This window comes from Gavia stellata, unplaced genomic scaffold (assembly GCF_030936135.1).
Source record: "Gavia stellata isolate bGavSte3 unplaced genomic scaffold, bGavSte3.hap2 HAP2_SCAFFOLD_42, whole genome shotgun sequence".
NCBI classification, from domain to species: Eukaryota; Metazoa; Chordata; class Aves; order Gaviiformes; family Gaviidae; genus Gavia; species Gavia stellata.
In genome coordinates, this window is record NW_026776913.1 from 379251 (window position 1) to 400500 (window position 21250).

The 21250-nt window shown below is 52.4% G+C and overlaps 1 pseudogene; it reads left to right on the forward strand.

Moving 5' to 3' along the window:
• The first annotated feature begins 8690 nt into the window (after positions 1 to 8690).
• LOC132321409 (olfactory receptor 14J1-like) lies at positions 8691 to 9625 on the forward strand (annotated as a pseudogene).
• Positions 9626 to 21250: the final 11625 nt, after the last annotated feature.

Here is a 21250-nt window from a genome sequence, read left to right on the forward strand (position 1 = left end):
CCCAGTGTACTTTAATTCCATCAGATTACAAGGGGGCGGAATCCATCTGTATTTCTGGAGTGACAGGGGGATCCCACGAACTGTCTGTGTTGGAGGCTGAAGTAAGCCTAACTGGGAATGAGTGGCAAAAGCACCCTATTGTGACTGGTCCAGAGGCTCCGTGCATCCTTGTCATAGACTATCTCAGGAGACGGTACTTCAGAGACCCAAAAGGGTACCGGTGGGCTTTTGGTATAGCTGCTTTGAGTACGGAGGAAATTAAACAGCTGTCTAGCTTGCCTGGTCTCTCAGAGGATCCTTCTGTGGTGGGGTTGCTGCAAGTTAAAGAACAGCAGGTGCCAATTGCTACCATGACAGTGCACCGGCGACAATATCGCACCAATCGAGACTCCCTGGTTCCCATCCACAACTTGATCCGTCAACTGGAAAGTCAAGGAGTGATCAGTAAGACTCATTCACCCTTTAATAGTCCCATATGGCCTGTGCAAAAATCTAACGGAGAGTGGTGGTTAACAGTGGACTATCGAGGCCTGAATGAAGTCACACCGCCGCTGAGTGCTGCCGTACCAGACATGCTAGAACTTCAATATGAACTGGAGTCAAAGGCTGCCAAATGGTATGCAACAATAGATATCGCCAATGCGTTCTTCTCGATCCCTCTGGCAGCAGAGTGCAGGCCACAGTTTGCTTTCACATGGAGGGGTATCCAGTACACCTGGAATCGACTGCCCCAGGGGTGGAAACATAGTCCTACCATTTGTCATGGGTTGATACAGACTGCACTGGAACAAGGCAAAGCTCCCGAACACCTGCAGTATATTGATGACATCATTGTGTGGGGCAACACAGCGGAGGAAGCGTTTGAGAAGGGGAGAAGAATAATCCAGATTCTCCTGAAAGCTGGTTTTGCTATAAAACAAAGTAAGGTCAAAGGGCCTGCACAGGAAATTCAGTTTTTAGGAATAAAATGGCAGGATGGGCGTCGCCATATCCCAATGGATGTGATCAATAAAATAACAGCCATGTCTCCACCAACTAACAAAAAGGAAACACAAGCTTTCTTAGGTGTTGTGGGTTTCTGGAGAATGCATATTCCAAGTTATAGTCTGATCGTGAGCCCTCTCTATCGAGTGACGCGGAAGAAGAACGACTTTGAATGGGGCCCTGAACAGCAGCAAGCCTTTGAACAAATTAAATGGGAGATAGTTCGTGCAGTAGCGCTTGGGCCAGTCCGGACAGGACAAGGTGTGAAAAATGTACTTTACACCTCAGCCGGGGATAACGGCCCCACCTGGAGCCTCTGGCAGAAAGCACCTGGGGAGACTCGAGGTTGACCTCTAGGGTTTTGGAGCCAGGGATATAGGGGATCTGAAGCCCGTTACACTCCAACTGAAAAAGAAATATTAGCAGCGTATGAAGGAATTCGAGCTGCTTCGGAAGTAGTTGGTACTGAAGCACACAGCTCCTTTTGGCCCCTCGATTGCCTGTGCTGGGCTGGATGTTCAAAGGGAAGATCCCCTCTACGCATCACGCAACTGATGCTACATGGAGTAAGTGGGTTGCACTGATAACGCAACGAGCTCGGATGGGAAACCCCGACCGCCCGGGAATCCTGGAAGTGATCATGGACTGGCCAGAGGGACGAAACTTCGGAGTGTCACCAGAGGAGGTGACTCGTGCTGAAGAGGCCCCTCTGTATAATGAATTATCAGAGACTGAGAAGCAATATGCCCTGTTTACAGATGGATCCTGTCGTATTGTGGGAAAACATCGAAGGTGGAAAGCTGCTGTGTGGAGTCCTACGCGATAAGTTGCAGAAACTGCTGAAGGACAAGGTGAATCGAGTCAGTTTGCAGAGGTGAAAGCCATTCAGCTGGCTTTAGATATTGCTGAATGAGGGAAATGGCCAGTACTTTATCTCTATACGGACTCATGGATGGTGGCAAATGCCCTGTGGGGGTGGCTACAGCAATGGAAGCAGAGCAACTGGCAGCGCAGAGGTAAGCCCATCTGGGCTGCTGAATTATGGCAAGATATTGCTGCTCGGATAGAGAACCTGGTTGTAAAAGTACGTCATGTAGATGCTCACATACCCAAGAGTCGTGCCACTGAAGAACATCGAAACAATGAGCGGGTGGACCAAGCTGCTAGAATTGAAGTGGCTGAGGTGGATCTGGATTGGGAACATAAGGGTGAGCTATTTGTAGCTTGATGGGCCCATGACACATCAGGACATTTAGGAAGGGATGCAACATACAAATGGGCTCGTGGTCGAGGGGTGGACTTGACCATTGATGCCATTGCACAGGTTATCCATGAATGTGAAACATGTGCCATAATCAAACACACTAAGCAGCTAAAGCCTTTTTGGTATAGGGCTATGGCTGAAATATCAATACGGGGAAGCCTGGCAGGTTGATTATATCACACTACCACGAACCCCCCACGGGAAGCAGCATGTGCTTACAATGGTGGAAGCAACTACCGGATGGATGGAAACATACCCTGTGACCCATGCCACTGCCCGGAACATCTTGGGCCTTGAAAAGCAAGTTTTATGGCGACACGTCACCCCTAAAAGAATTGAATCCGACAATGGGACTCATTTCCGAAACAACCTCATTAACACCTGGGCCAAGGAGCATGGCATTGACTGGGTGTATCACATCCCCTACCATGCACCAGCCTCTGGGAAAATGGAACGATACAACGCACTGTTAAAAACAACACTGAAAGCAATGGGTGCTGGGACATTTAAGCATTGGGATACACATTCAGCAGAAGCCACTTGGCTAGTTAACACTAGAGGCTCTGCCAGTCGACCTGGCCCTGCCCAATCAAAACCCCTGCGCACTGTGGAAGGAGATAAGATTCCCGTAGTACATATAAGGAACTTGCTGGGAAAAGCAGTCTGGGTTATTCCTTCCTCAGGAAAAGGTAAACCTATTCGCCGGGTTATTTTTGCTCAAGGACCTGGGTGCACTTGGTGGGTAATGCAGAAGAATGGGGAAGTCCAGTGTGTACCTCAAGGTGATTTAATTCTGGGTGAAACTAATCCATAATTTGAGTTATATATTACAGAAATTACTATAGCAGGAACCACCTGAACCAATGAAGGACAAGCCTTACAAGAAGCAGTGCAAGTGCAGCAGTGACCCGACCTGAGCTAGCTGTGGTGCCCAATAACTCCATGCAATACAACACCTCTTCTCTCCTGAGTGACCACCATAACAGATGGAGCCCAAAGTTATGGACTACATGAACTCAATGGACATTTATGGACATTTTAGAAATATTTTACAGGGGTGGTCCATAGACTAAGGGAAGGATATCTGTGTACTATATCAAAGGATGGGAAGGGCGATGATAGGGAATGAGAACGTTTTGGATGGTGTGAGACCTGAGCATGATGTAAATGGTATGGAATAAGGGGTGGAGAATGTGCTGGTTTTGGCTGGGATGGGGTTAACTTTCTTCATAGCAGCTAGTATGGGGCTGTGTTTTGGATTGTATGGGGCTGTGTTTTGGATTTGGGCTGGAAACAATGTTGATAAAGCAGGGATGGTTTAGTTACTGCTGAACAGGGCTCACACAGCACCAAGGCCTTTTCTGCTCCTCACCCCACCCCACCGGTGAGTGGGCTGGGGGTGCACGGGAAGTTGGGAGGGAACACAGCCAGGACAGCTGACCCCAACTGACCAAAGGGATATTCCATACCATATGACATCATGCTCAGTATGTCAAGCTGGGGGAGGAAGAAGGAAGGTGGGGACATTCGGAGTAATGGCGTTTGTCTTCCCGAGCAACCGCTACGCGTGATAGAGCCCTGCTTCCCTGCAGATAGCTGAACACCTGCCTGCCGACGGGAAGTGGTGAATTAATTCCTTCTTTCGCTTTGCTTCTCCGCGCGGTGTTCTTTGCTCTACCTATTAAACTGTTTTTATCTCAGCCCACGAGTTTTCTCACTTTTACTCTTCTGGTTCTCTCCCCCACCCCACCTGGGGGGAGTGAGTGAGCGGCTGTGTGGTGATTAGTCCGGCTGGGCTTAAACCACGACAGGAGTTCAGTCCAGTTGGCAGCCGGTCACAAGTGGTGTCCCCCAGGGCTCAGGTTTGGTGTTGGTCTTGTTGAATATATTTATGGACGATCTGGATGAGGGGATCGAGTGCTCCCTCAGCAAGTTTGCAGATGACACCAAGTTGTGTGGGAGTGTTGATCTGCTTGAGGGTAGGAAGGATCTGCAGAGGGATCTGGACAGGCTGGATTGATGGGCCAAGGCCAACTCTATGTGGTTCAACAAGGCCAAGTGCCAGGTCCTGCACTTGGGTCACAACAACGCCATGCAACACTACAGGCTTGGGGACGAGTGCCTGGAAAGATGACCCGCAGAAAAGGACCTGGGGGTGTTGATATACAGCTGGCTGAAGATGAGCCAGCAGTGTGCCCAGGTGGCCAAGAAGGCCAACGGCATCCTGGCCTGTATCAGAAATAGTGTGGCCAGCAGGAGTAAGGAGGTGATTGTCCCCCTGTACTCGGTGCTGGTGAGTCTGCACCTCAGCTGCTGTGTTCAGTTTTGGGCCCGTCACTACAAGAAGGACATTGAGGTGCTGGAGCATGTCCAACAAAGACCAATGAAGCTGATGAAGGGTCCAGAGAACAAGTGTTATGAGGAATGGCTAAGGGAACTGGAGAAAAGTAGGCTCAGGGAGACCTTATCGCTCTCTACAACTACCTGAAAGGAGGTTGTAGCAAGGTGGGTGTTGGTCTCTTTTCCCAGGTAACAAGTGATAGGACAAGAGGAAACAGCCTCAAGTTGTGCCAGGGGAGCTTTAGATTGGATATTAGGAAAAATTTCTTCACCAAAAGGGTTATCAAGCGTAGGAGCAGGCTGTGCAGGGAAGTGGTTAAGTCACCATCCCTGGGGTATTTCAAAGATGCGTAGATGTGGCGCTTAGGGACTTGGTTTAGTGGTGGACATGGTAGCGTCAGGTTAACGGTGGGACTCGGTGGTCTTAAAGGTCTTTTCCAACCTAAATGATTCTATGATTTTATGTTTCTACTTTTTGCCCATCCCTCTGGCCTGTCTATGTCCTTTGGGATGGCAGCTGTGGACTGCAGTGTAGTTTCTGCTCTCCTCAATATAGTTGCATCTACAAATGCTATGAAAATGAACTCTCTCATCTCCTGCAGGTCATTAAAAACACATGAAACAGAGCAGGTAGCACGACAGACTCTTGCAGGACCCTTTTAGCTAGATGCCTCCAGGCAGAGTACCACACATTGACCTCATCCCTCTGAGCTCCACCATCCGACTGTTGTTTTAGCCATCTACTGACTCACCCATGCAGGCCATCATATCCTAACTTGGGCACAAGAATAATGTGGGAGATGATGCTGAAAACTTCACTGACTTCCAGGTTAAAAGACAACCACTGCTCTCCCCACGCCCAGCAATCCTGTCCTTTCATCACAGAAAGCAAAGAGGATGGCGAGACACACACTACCCTGAGTAAAACCAGACACCTTCTTTTTCAGCCACCCAGAAATGGGATCTGAGTGAGTGGACACACTCTGGGGCAGAGCCTTCTGTTTCACTGCTCATCTGTTGTGCATTTTTGAAAGGTGCGTGCCATGTTTGGGTGCTGCCAGTCATCAGAGAGTCCCCCCAGCCTCCATCACCCTCTAAAGATGATGGAGAGTGTCATCACTGTGAGATTGGCTTGCCCTCTCAGCTCCCTGGGATGCCGCCCCGCTTGTCCCATAGACTGGTAAGGGTTGCGTTTGCTCAGGTGACCCCTGACTTGATCCCCATCCACCACTGGCTGATCTCCTTCAGGGTCCTGCCCTGAGTCACAGAGGCCTGCGAGACCTTGCTGGGGAACACTGAGGCAAAGAGGATAAGAGAGAATCTCAGCTCTGTCTACACCTGCTCTTATGAAACTCAGCAGTGACCACAGAGTACCTTGGTTTTCTTCTTCAACTGTTCCTGAAGTAGTAAACACTCATTATGGTGCCCTTTCTAGTTTCCTTTGAGTTGCAGTCTGGGTTATTGCAGAGCTTGGAGGATGCTGTCCTTGAAGACCAGCTGGACTGAGCTCTGCCATCAGGTCACAGCTCTGTCTCCCACAGTAACGGCTCCAGTTTGTCCTGTCCGTGGCCCTGGCTGAGGTCATTGCTGCACATCTGGGCTGAAGCACCACAGCTGTGGCATCAGGCAGGGTCATACTTGCCATAGGGGAACCTGTTATCAAGTGTCCAAGAGCCTGGGTGTGCAAAGGCTTTGCTTCAGAGGAGAGAGATGGCTTGGACAAAAGAATTCTGGATGTCTTTCTATCCCTAGGACTACAAACCCAGAACGAAATGTCTGAATTCAGTCAACTGAAGACGTGTCCCCAGCTTGCAGAAATTAGATCCCTGCCTGTCACCTTCCTGGTGTCCTGTCTAATGATGAAACAAACAAAACGTGATTTTCATGCCTGACTCTTTTCCTGATAGGAGAAATGTCAGTGCTGGGAAGAAGTGTCTCTCCCCAGCTGCGGGAGGGAACCTCAGTGATTGCTCCAGCCTGTTTCACAGCAGGTTCCCCTGGAGCCCCAGGGACCCCTGGGGGGAGCCCCGAGGGGCAGAGAAAGTGCCGCCTTGGGCTGCTCCTCTGCTGCTGAGCTGGGCCGGGCTCCTGGGATGGAGGGAGCTCATGGCAAGCGGGCAGCGCTGAAGAGAGACAGCTCTGCCCAGGAGCAGCTCCTCTGCACAGCGCAGCAGGGCTGAGGGCACTGCCTGCAGGCACCGAGGGGAGAGGATCAAGGCAGAGAGAGGTTAAAGGCAGTCTGGGGTGGGAGGACAGAGGCGAGCTCACTGGAGGAGAAATCTTCACAGCCCTTGACACGGTAACTCTCTGGCTGCAGGGCAATATAGGTACAATTAACGGAAAGATCTCCTAATGCTGGCACATCAAACAAACTTTGAGACCTTTCAGGAAGAACTGTCACAGGTTCTCCAGTGTAGAGGAGGAGGAGGTGCCCCAGAGCAGGGCTTCCCTGCTGCACCATGAGAGGGACAGGGCATGAGGGCTGCCTTCTGCCAGGGACGGCTGCAGGGTGTGAAGGTGGGTGTGCAGCCAGGGGTGCCCAGGGCTGTCCTTCCGAGCAGGGTCCCTGCACCCCCGGGGCTGGGTGCTGGGGCAGGGACTCTGCCGCCTGCCAGGGTCAGCACTCAGCCTGCCCGGGGAGCTCCCCACGGCGCTGTGGGGAGAAGCTGGGGGTGGAAGGAGAGACCAGTGCAATGGCAGGGTGCTTCTGCTGTTGAGAGGGTGCTGTGTGGGTCAGGGCTGATCACAGCTCCACATCACTGCAGGATCTTCCCAGGAGACTTTTCAGGAAGCACAGCAAGGCAGGGGCTGCCTGAAAGGGAAGGATCCTGGTCTTTCACTCTTCTCCTCTGGATTGTCTGGGTGGGTGATTGCACATAGAAATTAATCTCTCATTTCCGGAGGAGGCACTGAAATTCCAAGTCTGTTCCTCTTAGAGGTGAATAAAGCGGGGAGTATTGGAAATCACCATGCCGTGGTTACAGACAGCATCAGTGTCACTTTTCCAGCCTCGCCAGGGTTGGTCTGATGTTCCCCTCAGAGCCTGCACACCCAGAGATGCCCCTGGGCAGTGTCCTGCTGCAGGGAGGGCTCTGCAGGGCAGAGCTGAGCAGGCAGCGGGTGGGATGGGCTCTGTGAGCACTGCCACGGAGGAGACACAGGGGACAGAGAACCAGCTCCTGGCAGGGACAGCTGCAGGCAGCAGAGACAGGGACGGGGAGTGGGAGGACACTGCAAACGAGCACAAGGGGAGGGTGCGCTCAGGCAGCTCTCTTTCTGTGTTTCCCTGCAGATGTCTGCTGGGCACTGTCTGCGGGGCAATGAGCTGACTCTCTCTGTAGAACCTCCCATCGGAGGGACCCCCGAGTCTCTGCTTTGCCTGTCCTGCAGGGCTTGCAAGCTGCCCCCCAGAAAGGCGCAGCTCTGCTGTGGGATCCTCGGGAGTGCGGAGCCTTTCCTTGGGGGTCGGCACTCTCCTCGCAGAGTCAGTGGCTTCTCTCTGGGAGGGGTCGTGTCCTGCCCTCTCCATCACACCTCCACCTCTGGGCTGGGCTGGAGAAGAGTTTGCAGAGCTGTCCTTTGAAACAGGACTCCTCTGGTCTCATCAGAGTCCAGGTTTAGGGTTTTTTTAAAAGAGTAATTTGTGTGTGAAGGCATCTTCAAGGTGGCAAAATGAAAACACAGGGCAGATGGGAAAAGGGCTGATGGACACTGCAGCCCTGTGAAAAAACACAGACAAAGTTATAAGAAAGTCATGCTGAGCCTCTCTTTCACAGCCCACGTCCTTCCCAGCCATGAGTGCAGATATTGAAATTTTCTATGAAAGATGGATTACATCTGACATCCCCTGTGAACATCGGAGATGTCACAAGTCAGGTCCCATGTACCCACTGCAGCAGAGCAAAGCTGACTCCTCAGCAGCAGAAGGGCAGAGCTCCTGGTCCTCACAGCACACTCAGCCAGCACAAACTAGAGAAAGGAAATGCATTCCAACTGGGGGGAGTTGCTATGAAAAATGGAGTGGGTTTTCTCAGAGAAATCTGTCCTAATTTTCTCCTGTCTTTTCCTTGTTTGGACAGAGCCCCAGACCAAGAAACAGAAAATGTCCAACAGCAGCTCCATCACCCAGTTCCTCCTCCTGGCCTTCACAGACACACGGGAGCTGCAGGTCTTGCACTTCTGCCTCTTCCTGGGCATCTACCTGGCTGCCCTCCTGGGCAATGGCCTCATCATCACCGCCATAGTCTGCGACCACCACCTCCACAGCCCCATGTACTTCTTCCTCCTCAACCTCTCCCTCCTTGACCTGGGCTCCATCTCCACCACTCTCCCCAAAGCCATGGCCAATTCCCTCTGGGACACCAGGGCCATTTCCTACTTGGGATGTGCTGCCCAAGTCTTTTTCTTTCTGTTCTTGATCGTAGGGGAGTATTGTCTTCTGACCATCATGGCCTATGACCGCTACATTGCCATCTGCAAACCCCTGCACTACGGGACCCTCCTGGGCAGCAGAGCTTGTGTCCACATGGCAGCAGCTGCCTGGGGCAGTGGGTTGCTCAATGCTGTGCTGCACACGGCCAATACATTTTCACTACCACTCTGCCAAGGCAATGCCTTGGACCAGTTCTTCTGTGAAATCCCACAGATCCTCAAGCTCTCCTGCTCAGACGCCTACCTCAGGGAAGTTGGGCTTCTTGTGGTTAGTGTTTGGGTGCTTTTGGGTGCTTTGTTTTCATTGTTCTGTCCTATGTGCAGATCTTGAGGGCCGTGCTGAGGATCCCCTCTGAGCAGGGACGGCACAAAGCCTTTTCCACGTGCCTCCCTCACCTGGCTGTGGTCTCCCTGTTCCTCAGCACTGGCATATTTGCCTACCTGAAGCCCCCCTCCATCTCCTCCCCATCCCTGGACCTGGTGGTGGCAGTTCTGTACTCGGTGGTGCCTCCAGCAGTGAACCCCCTCATCTACAGCATGAGGAATGTGGAGCTGAAGGAGGCCCTAAGGAAACTGATGCAATGGACATTTCTCCATCAACAATAACCTGCCTCCCCTTCTCTGCAGAGTGCCCAGGGATTCTCTTAGCCCAGGACTGTGCTTTTTTCCCCTATGATAATCCTACCTGGCAGTAATTGCTGGGGTTCATACCACTGCTCTTGAGTCTTGGTCCTGTTGTGTCTGACCCTTTCACAAATATGTTGAACACTGTGTCACGTCTGGCCTCTCTAATAGCATCTCTGAAATAAAAGACAATCTCCTGAGTGCAGTGCCTGACGGCTGAGCTTTCCTTGTAAAGCTCCGGCCAACAACACTCCAAAGGAATTGGACTTTTCAAAGTTTTCTCCTTCTGTTCTCACTGTGTTTGGGGACATAATCTCGAATCACACCTAGGACACTAAGAACTTGTCTGAAAACCACCTTCCTGGTGTCCAGAGGCAGTGGAGATGGTGCGTGAGCTCCCAGTCCCCTTTCTCCGGCTGCCAGAGGTATGACAGGGCTGATAGCAGCTGTCAGTGCCTCTGGAAAGGAATGTGGAGGGCTCAGGAGAGGACAGGCACTCTCCATGTGCCCGGGGGTGGGCTGTGAATGGAGACTCAGAAGGTGAAACCCCCTCAGAGGTGCTGGGGAGCAGGGCTGGCAGGGAGCAGAGCGGGGCACTTTTCCATGTCTGCCCATACACCCCAGCCCTGGGGAGGGGCCTTTCTTGCGTGGCCAGCTCCGTCCTCCTGCTGGGCTCAGGGTACTGGGGCATGGCCAGCTCTGCCCAGCCTCTCACCTGGGCCAGACCCCCGGATCCCACAGCACGGCTGTCTGCTGAAGGTCCCATGGGACACAACGGAGGTTGTGCAGGGGAGGCAGTGGTGGGGGGCTGCACATAGGGGGCTGCTGGGGGAGCAGGCACAGAGGGCTGCTGTGTGGACTGTGTCGGGGGAGTGTTTCCCTGTCCTTTGATGCTCTCTGGTCCATGCAGCGCCTGCACTGTGGGGCTCTGGGACCATGTGAGGACCACTCAGCTGCAAAGGTCTCATCTTCTTGTCCCACAGTCCCCAGCTCGGTGTCAGCCGACGGGCACTGCCACGGGGCCTCTGTGCTGGGTGTAGGGTGTCTCCTCGTGCCCTGCTCTGAGCCCATGCAGGCACCTGCAGTGCATGTCTTTGCTTGTAGCTGACCACCATGGCCCGTCTGCATGCTCCCAGGACATCCTGACCAGGCTGTCCTTGGAGATGGGTTGTGATGGTGGCTGAGGTGAGCAGCTCTGGTGCAGGCATGATCTGCAGTGCAGCACTCTAGCACCATGTACAGGGTATAGAGTGTACAGGGGCTTTCCTGAACCAGGGACACCTCAGGGGAGTGGAGAGACCCATCAGGAGCCAGCAGCTAACGTGACAGCGGCCAACGAGACCTGGGTAGGGCCAGGAGCGGTGGTGGCCAAGCCCCCACATGTATAAAATAAAACCCTAGGGAGTGCCACGAGCAGGGCAGACAAATGCGGTGTGGTGCATCAGAAAGGGCGTGGCACGGCAGTTTGCGGGGCAGTTCATGTGGAAGGGCGTGCAGGAAGGGCGCTGTAACTCCACTGGCTTGACCAGGGAGATATGGTATCTACCCAGCAGAACGCCATGGCCTCTCTAAACTCTGCATCCACTGTGACTGTCGAGTCTTTGCAGACAGAGGTCCATTGGGAACATGCTGGAAACACACCCTACCTTTCCTGGAACAAGCCTGTCAGGCAGACCAGACACATCATATGGAGGATTCCCTATCCTCTCTCCACCTGACTGAACGCGGTCACTCAAGGGATAGGGGGAAACGGCGACAGGTTCCTGCCTGGCACAACAGACGCATCTCCTCCATCACTACCCCACCTTCCCAGGTGTCCTTGCACAACAGGTACGAGAATCTGCAAGTGGAACCCAATAATGACGAGGACGAAGTTTCATCTAGGTTGAAGGTGTCCCCAAGGTTAAGTCAGACTACTCCCTGTGTCAAAACCACTTCCATAAAGAGAAAAAGATGGGCCACTGTCATAGGAGACTCTCTCCTGAGGGGAACAGAAGGCCCAACAGGCAGACTGGACCCACTTCTTTGGGAAGTCTGCTGCCTCCCTAGGGTCTGCGTTAAAGATGTGATGGGAAAAATTCCTACCCTGGTACAGCCCTCGCATTATCATCCATTCTTGCTTTTTCATGTCAGCAGCAATGAATCACAGAATCACAGAATCATTAAGGTTGGAAAAGACCTGTAAGATCACCAGGTCCAACCATCACCACAACACCACCATGCCCACTAAACATGTCCCGCAGTGCCACGTCCACAGGTTCCTGGAACCCCTCCAGTGCTAGTGACTCCATCACCTCCCTGGGCAGCCTGTTCCAATAAGTTGCAATAAGAAGTCCAAGGGCAATCAAGAGAGAATTCAGGGCCTTGGGATGACTGGTTAAGGGATCAGAGGCACAAGTAGTGCTCTCCTCTGTCCTTCCAGTTGCAGGAAATGATGAAGAAAGAAACAGGACGAGCCAGCAGATCAATACCTGGCTCTGAGCCTGGTGTCACCAGCAGAATTTGGGGATTTTTGATCATGAGTTGGTCTACACAACACCAGGCCTGCTGTCAACAGATGGGGTACACCTGTCCCAGAAGAGGAAAAGAATCTTTGCCGAGGAGCTAGCAGGGCTCCTTGAAAGAGCTTTAAATTGGATTTGAAGGGGGAAAGGGATAAAACCAGGCTCACCAGAGATAAACCTGGGGGTGGCACACCAATGTTTGAGGGCCGGCGTGCTAGCGAGGTCCTTCAGTCTGCTCCACGATGTGCTGAGTACAATGGAGCACATCTGAAGTGTGTTTATACTAATGCGTGCAGCATGCAGAATAAACAAGAGGAACTAGAAGCTTTGGCCCAGTACAGCCGAGGGTGCCCCCAACGTTCATGTCCCTCACGAGTCCCTCTTTGTTTGTCAGTACTAGGTCCAGCAGAACACCTCTCCTTGTTGTCTCCTCCACCAGTTATCATCAATATACAGGGGGAACCTCCTGGACTGTACATGCCTGGATGTGTAGCCTTCCCAGCAGGTACCAGGGTGAGTGAAATCCCCCATGAGAACTGAGACCTGTGATGGTGAGATGACTCTCAGCTCTCTGTAGAAGGCCTCATCATTTTCCCCACCCTGATCAGGTGGCCTGTAATCAACACCCACAACAGCATCTCTCATGTCAGCCTGCCCCTTAATCCTTACCCACAAGCTCTCAACTCGCTCTTCATCTGCCCCCAGGGAGAGCTCGATACATTCCAGTTGCTCTCTCACATAAAGAGCAACTCCACCACCTCCCCTTGCTGGCCTATCTTTCCTAAAAAGAACACAGCCATCATGACAGCGTTCCAGTCATGTGAGCTATCCCACCATGTCTCAGTCATTGCAACGGGATCATGGCCCTGCGACCGCACACAGATCTCCAATTCTTTGTGTTTATTCCCCGTGCTGCTCGTTCTGGGCGTCATCTCAAAGCACCAGGAAGAGAAGAAGGTTATCAGAAGTAGTCAACATGGATTCACCAAGCAAAGTCATGTCTGACCAATCTGATAGCCTTCTACGATGGCATGACTGCATGGATAGATGCGGGGAGGGCAGTGGATGTTGTCTGCCTTGGCTTCAGCAAGGCTTTCGACACCGTCTCCCACATCATCCTCAGAGGCAAGCTTAGGAAGTGTGGGTTAGATGAATGGACAGTGGGGTGGATTTGGAACTGGCTGATAGACAGAGCTCCGAGGGCTGTGATTAGTGGCCCAGAGTCTAGTTGGAGGTCTGTCACAAGTGGTGTTCCCCAGGGGTCAGGACTGGGTCCAGTCCTGTTCAATACATTCATCAATGACCTGGATGAAGGGATAGAGGGTGCCCTCAGCAAGTTTGCTGATGACACAAAACTGGGAGGAGTGGCGGACACACCGGAAGGCTGCGCTGCCATTCTGCGTGACCTGGACAGGCTGGAGAGTTGGGCAGAGAGGAACCTGATGAAATTCAGCAAAGGCAAGTGTAGGGTATTGCACCGGGGGCGGAATAACCCCCTGCATCAGCACAGGTTAGGGGCTGAGCTGCTGGAGAGCAGCTCTGTGGAAAGGGACCTGGGAGTCCTGGGGGACAACATGATGACCACGAGCCACCAATGTGCCCTTGTAGCCAAGAAGGCCAATGGTATCCTGGGCTGCATCCAGAAAAGTGTGGCTAGGAGGGCGAGGGAGGTTATCCTCCCCCTCTACTCTGCCCTGGTGAGGCGCATCTGGAGTGCTGTGTCCAGTTCTGGGCTCCCCGGTTCAAGAAGGACAGGGAGCTGCTGGAGAGGGTCCAGCAAAGGGCTACGAAGATGATTAGGGGAGTGGAACAGCTTTCTTAGGAGGAAAGGCTGAGGGACTTGGGTCTTTCTAGACTGGAGAAGAGAAGACTGAGGGGAGATCATATTAATGCTTAGAAATAGTTAAGGGGTGGGTGCCAGGAGGATGGGGCCAGTCTTTTTTCAGTGGTGCCCAGTGACAATACAAGAGGTAATGGGCACAAACATGGTCATAGGAAGTTCCATCTTAACATGAGGAGGAACTTCTTTCCTTTGAGGGTGTCAGAGCACTGGAACAAGCTGCCCAGAGAGGTTTTGGAGTCTCCTTCTCTGGAGATATTCAAAACTCACATGAAAGCATTCCTGTGCAACCTGCTGTAGGTGAACCTCCTCTGGTGGGGGGGTTGGACTAGATGATCTCCAGAGGTCCCTTGCAACCCCTCTCATTCTGTGATTCTGTGATTTTCTTGGTGGCTCCTTATCCCCTTCTGCAAGAGGGTGGGGAAAACTCTAGTCAGGTCCATGTTGAAGCTGTTTCCGTGTTGGAGGCAGTGAATGGATTTCTTTTGTCCCTGTCCACCAAATGCAGTATTGGCTGTGAGTGAGGCTGTTGCAGTGGTCAGGAGGGTATTTTTGCCCTCACAGAGATGACCGTGCCTCCTTTCCATGCAGGACTCAACTTGCTTATCCCCAGCAGAAGGTTTCTTTAGCAGCGTTGTGCCCGCTTTCTCCCAGCTCTGAGCTCCTCGGCCCCTTGGGGAGGCAGGAGGAGGGCAGGGCCTGTGGGAACCAGAGTTAGAGGCCAGTAGAGGACAGAGGCCAGCAAGAGGTCACTTCTTCCTGAGACCCCATACGCAGCGCAGTGTTGTGTATATGTGTTCTGAGCGGTGCTGAGGAGGGGGGATAATGCCCGCTGTGCTGTGTGTGCATCTGTAATGGTGTTGGTATCTGCATGGAGGTGTGTGATGCTATGGATAGTTGCAACGGGATCAGTATCTGCAATGGCCTCTGCATCTGCAGTGGGAAAGAATCTGCCAGGGCATCTGCAAAGGTATCTGCATCTGGAATGCTGGGTGTGCAACTGTCCTGTCAGCTACAGCTCTCCAATGCAGCCATCACTGCGGATGGAGATACCATTGTGGATAACATTGCCAATGCTGGTGCAGATGCCACTGCAGATGGAAATACACTTTCAGATGCAATTGCTGATGGAGATGCTATTGAGGATGCAGGTGCCATTGCAGATACCATGGCAGATGCAGACACCATTGGAGATGCAGGTGCCTTTGAAGATTCCTTTGAAGGTACCGGCATCGATGCCACTGGAGATGCCATGGCAGATGCAGATACCATTACAGACACCACCGGAGATGCAGGTGCTGTGTCAGACACCATTGCAGCTGCAGATACCACAGCAGATGGCATTGAAGATGCAAGTCCAGTTTCCGATGCAACTTGCGGATGGAGACGCCCTTGAAGATGTTGATGCCATTGCAGATACTACATGGCCAGAAATTTAGCGAGCTTCCGCTTATGAGGCAAAGACACTTGCTAAAGTGGACACACATCTTGTTGACTCCACACAGCTATAGAAGATATCACAGTTCAGGGTGTGCACGGACAGCCTACCCTCCCTGCTTCCTAGGAAAAAACCCTTTGAGATCGACCCCTTGCTGAAGCCTTGACCATGGGCAGACACTCGGCTCTGCCTGGTAATCCCCTGTTGCTCCCCTGCAAGGTCCCGGGGCTTCCCCTTACTGGAGGGGTCATGAGTAGATTCAGCTACTGCAATTGAATGATCATGATTTTACTGATACTTTTTGTCTGTGTCTTCTTGAAAGTGGATCTGCAAATCCGGTTCCTATTTCACGTAATGAAGACTTCCGATGGGATTTTGAGGAAAGGACCGATGGCAGGGAAAGGGAGGACTCAAGTGTGTTTGGGGATGAAATAGGGCTAAAAATAGCTAGTCATGATGAAGGAGGTTGCTGGTAAGTACACTTGTCCAGCCATACCCTGGAACTGATGGCCCCAGCCTGTCCTGCCTTCGTATAAAACTCCATTTCACTACTTCCTGGGGTGAGGGGGATCTCTGCTCGTTGTGTGGAGGTATGAGTCCTCCCACACCAGAGGGGGGACCACAAGTCATAGGAGCTCATGTGCCTGGGGGGCAGCCAAAAGGAGAGACCCAACTGCATGCATATCATGTGGATGTGCGTGTCAGTGTGTGTAACTGCTAGCCCACATCAGGCTGGAGTAGCCAGTGAGTAGGATAAGGGGCCTGGGAGCCAGGTACCAGAGAGACGTTAAGTCTGGACCGCATGCCAGAGAGCGCCGGGGCTCTGGGAGTTGACTCCTGGAGGGAGCAGGAGGTCCAAAGCATCGCCTGGAGAAACTGTGGGGTCTTGGGGCTCTGGTACTGGTAAGGCCATAGGTCTGGACCAGGAGGGGAAGTGGTCCTTTACATGCCCCGGCAAGTACCTCAGATACAGCTCTCGAGGTGGCACTGGCTGCTTATGGTCAGACCCTTAAGCTCTGCCTGAAAACCTGGGAACTGCTCTCAATACTTTAAAAAAAGAAAGAAAAATAAACCCAGCACCTTTTTACCAGCTGCAATGTTTCAGTACTTTCAATAAAACGTCACTGTAATTCCAATCCTGCCAATATGTGCCTTTTGAGACTGTGTATTTATTGCGGGAGAAGAAATCCTGATCTTGCCCTGTGCTTGCATTGCCAGTACTCTGTCTATCATGCTGCGTATTTAATCTCCCTAACCTTCCAGGTGTTTCTGCCTGTCCTGATCAAACACCCCATGTCTGAAGTCATCTCTCCAGAAGCCTATCTGGACATGCGCACTTTCCATTGTGCTCCAGAGGTTTTCCTCCTCTTACTCTTTGATCATTCAGATCCCTCTCACCTATCACCCATCTTTAAGCCCCAGGGAGGTAAAGCGTCATTGTCTTTCAGTACTCTCCCTCATACTCCCCATAGGCAACTCTTCAATTGGGGTGGTGAACCTCGTTGGAAGCTGCCAAAAGTAACCATACAGCTGAGAATTGTGTTTATTGTGGATTAAGTTCTCTTGTGTTTTACTTTTTCTTCTTTTTTCTTTCCCCCAATTAAAAAACCCTGTTTCCATGGCAGTTCTCCACGGAGAGCAGGTAGGAATTGCTGCAAAGCAGCTGTAATATTCAGCTGCAGACTTTGGTGAAGTCTGATGTAAAGAAAAGTGAAGCAAGTCCCCGGTGGCCAACGAGAGCAATGGCAGGGTTGGAGAGGTGAGGAGCAAGGTTGTCCATACCGTGTCTGGCCTCAAGGGACTGCTTTTCCTACCTGTCCACACCTCTTTAGGAGACATTCTGCATCCGTATCAACTGGAGAATTCTCCTATCACCTCTTCAAAGTCCTATTTACCTATGCTACTTCAGGGTAGGTACCTACCTCTCTAATTAGCTACACAAATGTTGAAGACCTGAAGAAAACTATAGAAGAGGCATAGCTCGTTAGTACTTTCTGCATTTTAATGAGCCCCATGGTGTATGTAGTGCTGACTCCAGGAGCCTCAGGTACTGAGAAGAGACTGAACAATCCCCTCAAGGAGACAAAGGCAGAAGACAAACCTAAAATACCTTGAAGCATTACTGGGCCCCACTGAGGGCCATTACTGACAAAGCCTCCCCAGGGACTTGTTAGAGCCGATAACTGGAGGCTGTGATTGCAGGTAGGCAAAGGCACTGTGCAGGTGGCTCTGATGCTGAGTCAAGCCTTGGTTTCCTTTATGCACCAGAAAGGCCAAGCCCAGATCCCCAGCCCCTGGGAAGGGGGATCCTGTCCCTCACACACGGCTCAGGGCTCTCACTTGGACCATGGGATGTGGGGTGTGCAAGGCAACGTGAAGGACAACGATGGCACAACCATTTCCAGCTTCCCCATTGGCTGCATGGAGGCAACGAGGCCCTGGTGCCATGAGAACATGTCTTCTCAAAGGCATCTGTGCAGAGACGACTGCCATAGCCAAGGGAACAAAGACCTGGCTTCTTGTGATGACTTCCAGCCTGGCCAGCACCCACTGCAGGCTGTTCTACACTGCCCACAACCTGCCCCTGCTCCTGCGCAGGCTGGTTACACCCATCTCGCTTCCCCACCCTGCTCTCACCCCAGCATTTCCGTACCTTCACTGACGGGTCTCCACTCTCGGTGGCTGTTTGTTGAAACACAAAGCCATGGGCTGATCCAGACTCGCTCTGGGTGACCACAACCCTACCCTTCGAATGACATTTCTTCCTCCAGACAGCCAGTCTCCACCTTCCAAGTTGCACTTTGTGACTCCTCTTTCCCTCTCTCCTGCTTTTTCCCACTACCAAGGAAAGCTCTACCACCTCAGAAACTGCCTTTCTAGCAGGGGACCTGTCCCATCAGCCTTCTTGTGGCCTTTCAGCTGACCAGAGAGAAGTGACCTCACCACGATCGTCTAAACCACATGGCTGCTGCTGGCCTTTCAGTTTCTCAGAGAGACAGGACCAAGCCATGTATCTGCTACGGTCCCATCATGTGCTCAGGCAGAATGGACATGACAACCCGTACCCAAGCCCCCTTCCTGGATAGGGCCCACGGGCTACTCGGCAGAGCTACTTTCCCAGCCATGTTCCTGCTGCTGGCCTATCACCTCCAGAGACAGAACTGACCCCACAGTCCCCTTCACAGCCCTATGCTTCCTACTCGATGATGAGTTTCTGAGACACAACTGACCTCATAATGTCACACCCGTCCAGCACTCTCCTTGTGGCCCAGGACCTGACCAGATGAAAATATGCTTATTTCATCAAATTTATCCAATATGTTTCCCACCAACGATTTGAGTAGAGAAACATTCTCCACAAGAACTGTTGTACTTATGTTGATGCATTTTGTACTTCCTGCCTCTCCTTTTTTTTTCTCTTCTTCCTCTAGTCTGTCTTCAGAAATCTCTCCAAAGGAAAGATTCACTGAATCATTGAATAACTTAGATTAGAAGAGATCCCTGAACATCATCTTGTCTGACTCTCATGCTCAAGGCAGAGTGAACTAGAGGAGGTTCCTCAAGGCCTCTGCACAGCTTTGTGTCATCCACAAAGGAGCTAAAAGTGCACGCCGTCACATCATACAGGGGGATAATAAAGATTTTCCACAGTGTTGGCCCAAGTGCTGATCACTGAGGGATGCCAACAGTGACTGGCTTCCAGGAGGACTTGGTAGCACTGATGACATTTGGGCCTGATTATCCAGCCAACTTCCCATCCCTTATAACATCCACCTCTTCAGCCCAGATAGCACCGATCTGGCTATAAGGACGCGATGGGAGACCGTGCCCAAGGGCTTTCAAAATTCCAGGTACACAACATGCACTTCTTTCCCCCAGAGCATTTTGGTTCAGCAATGCCTTTCTTGCCCTTCATGTGCCTGGAAAAGGCTGCAGAAGGATATGCCCCATCACCTTTCCAGGGACGGAGGTAGGCAGACGAGCCTGTAATTCTCCCAAGTCTCATTCCTGCCCTTCTTGAAGAGGGGTTTGATGTCTGCTTTTTCCTAGGCCCCCAGAAAATTTCTGGTTGATCCGGCACTTCTGAGGTCGCAATCCAGAATCACAGGCAAGGGTGACGTAGCAGTCAGGAGCACTTGCTATGAGCCTGTCCAAGGCAGCTGAGATGAAAGTCGCTGGGACGGTGGGGATTGGTTCCTGGACAGACACACAGAAATGTCAGAGCTCTGCCAGGTGCCCATGTCTCAGCTGGACTCGTGCACTCCTCCTACACACACGGGTGATCAGAGAGAGGAGTCCTTGCCTTGCACGTGCAGAGGCAGTGCACTGCAGCAGTCACAGTGTCTCTCTGACCTCCTGCTTCTGCTCCCAGAGGCTGGGAGGCACCTCAGCCCTGCGGTGTATCGCCCTGCTCTGCACTCGTCTGAGATGCTCCACGGCATGAGGAATGGACACGGGGACGTGGGTTTCATGAAGCACATCCCAGTGCTGCATCCAGGTGCTTTCCCAGGGGATGTTACTCTCGAAGTGAGAAGTGACCTCGAGACACTGTCTGTCCCACAGGCCTTCATGGTACCCCCAGGAAGAGCTGATGGCATTTGTGCTCACTCGGGTTCATCTCCCCACACGCACACGGTGTGCATGCTTACGTCTCGTCTGTACAATGCAAACCTGGACTTCTGACCTGGTCATTCGGTGTCCCTCTGTGGAGGGACAAGCAAGCTCTCCGAGCTGGGCTGAGAGGCCAGTGCTGGACATGGTGGTGGTTATTGGCTGGTGTGTGACGACTGCCCTGGGGCAGCTGCCCGGGGTGTCCAGCGAACACGGGCACAGGCCAGACCCTGTCTGCTGGTCCTCCATGTCTCTCGCAGGAGCCCGGCTGTGCGAGGACCCTGCTGTGTGCCCCCACCCTGCCCACTCACACGCTTGAGCTGCTCACTGGAGTTCTCCTCTCCGGGGCACTTGCCATCCCAGCCATCCCAGCCCCTCTCTGAATCTTGCCACCTCCCTGCCCTCTCCCCAGCCAAGCCCAGCAGAGCAGCCCTGGTGGGACTGGTCCCACAGCAGGAAATGGAGGCCAGTGAGAATGTCCATCCAGCCGGCACGCTGAGGAGATCTCCGCTGCAGGCAGCTTGCAGCCCCAGGTGCCAAACTTGCTCCCCAGGACGGCATGAGAGAATTGGCCCAGGGGATGCTCAGGAAGGGCCTTTTGCCCCATGGACAGGGCAGCCTGCCCCCAGCTGCCACCCTCAGCAAAGGGTTTCTCTTTCCATGTCTCCCCTGCACACACACAGTGCCCTGCTCTTCTGCTCGCACTTCCCATCTCCCCACAGAGCCTTTTCCCTAGCGAGCACATCTAGGCTGGCCTGGCCAGCCACTCCTGCACCCCCTCCCCAGGCTGTGGAGCCCAGGACCATGGGGTGAGTCCTCAGGGTCATGCTGGTCATGCTGGGAAGCAGACCCAGCTCCAGGTGCCTACTGTGCCTACTGCCCCCTTCACCTCAGCACACAGATGCTGCCCCACAGCTCCAGAGAAGATCTCAGAGAAAGGATCTCAGACAAACCACCCTGAGCAGGGCCCTTTATTTTGTTTAAAGACACAGCTCCCAATTTACACAAAGTCTCTGGGTCACACAGGACAGGCAGATACTGAAATAGAAATAGGATGAAGAATGACTTCCTTTTTGTGGACAGCATTAATACAACCAAGAAAAGCTAAAAAACAAAGAAACAAAACCAAACAACCTACCAAAGAGAGTCTGGGCATGTAATGAGTTACGAGACAAGGGATATGCAGTAGAACATGGGCAGATCATTGCTGCTTC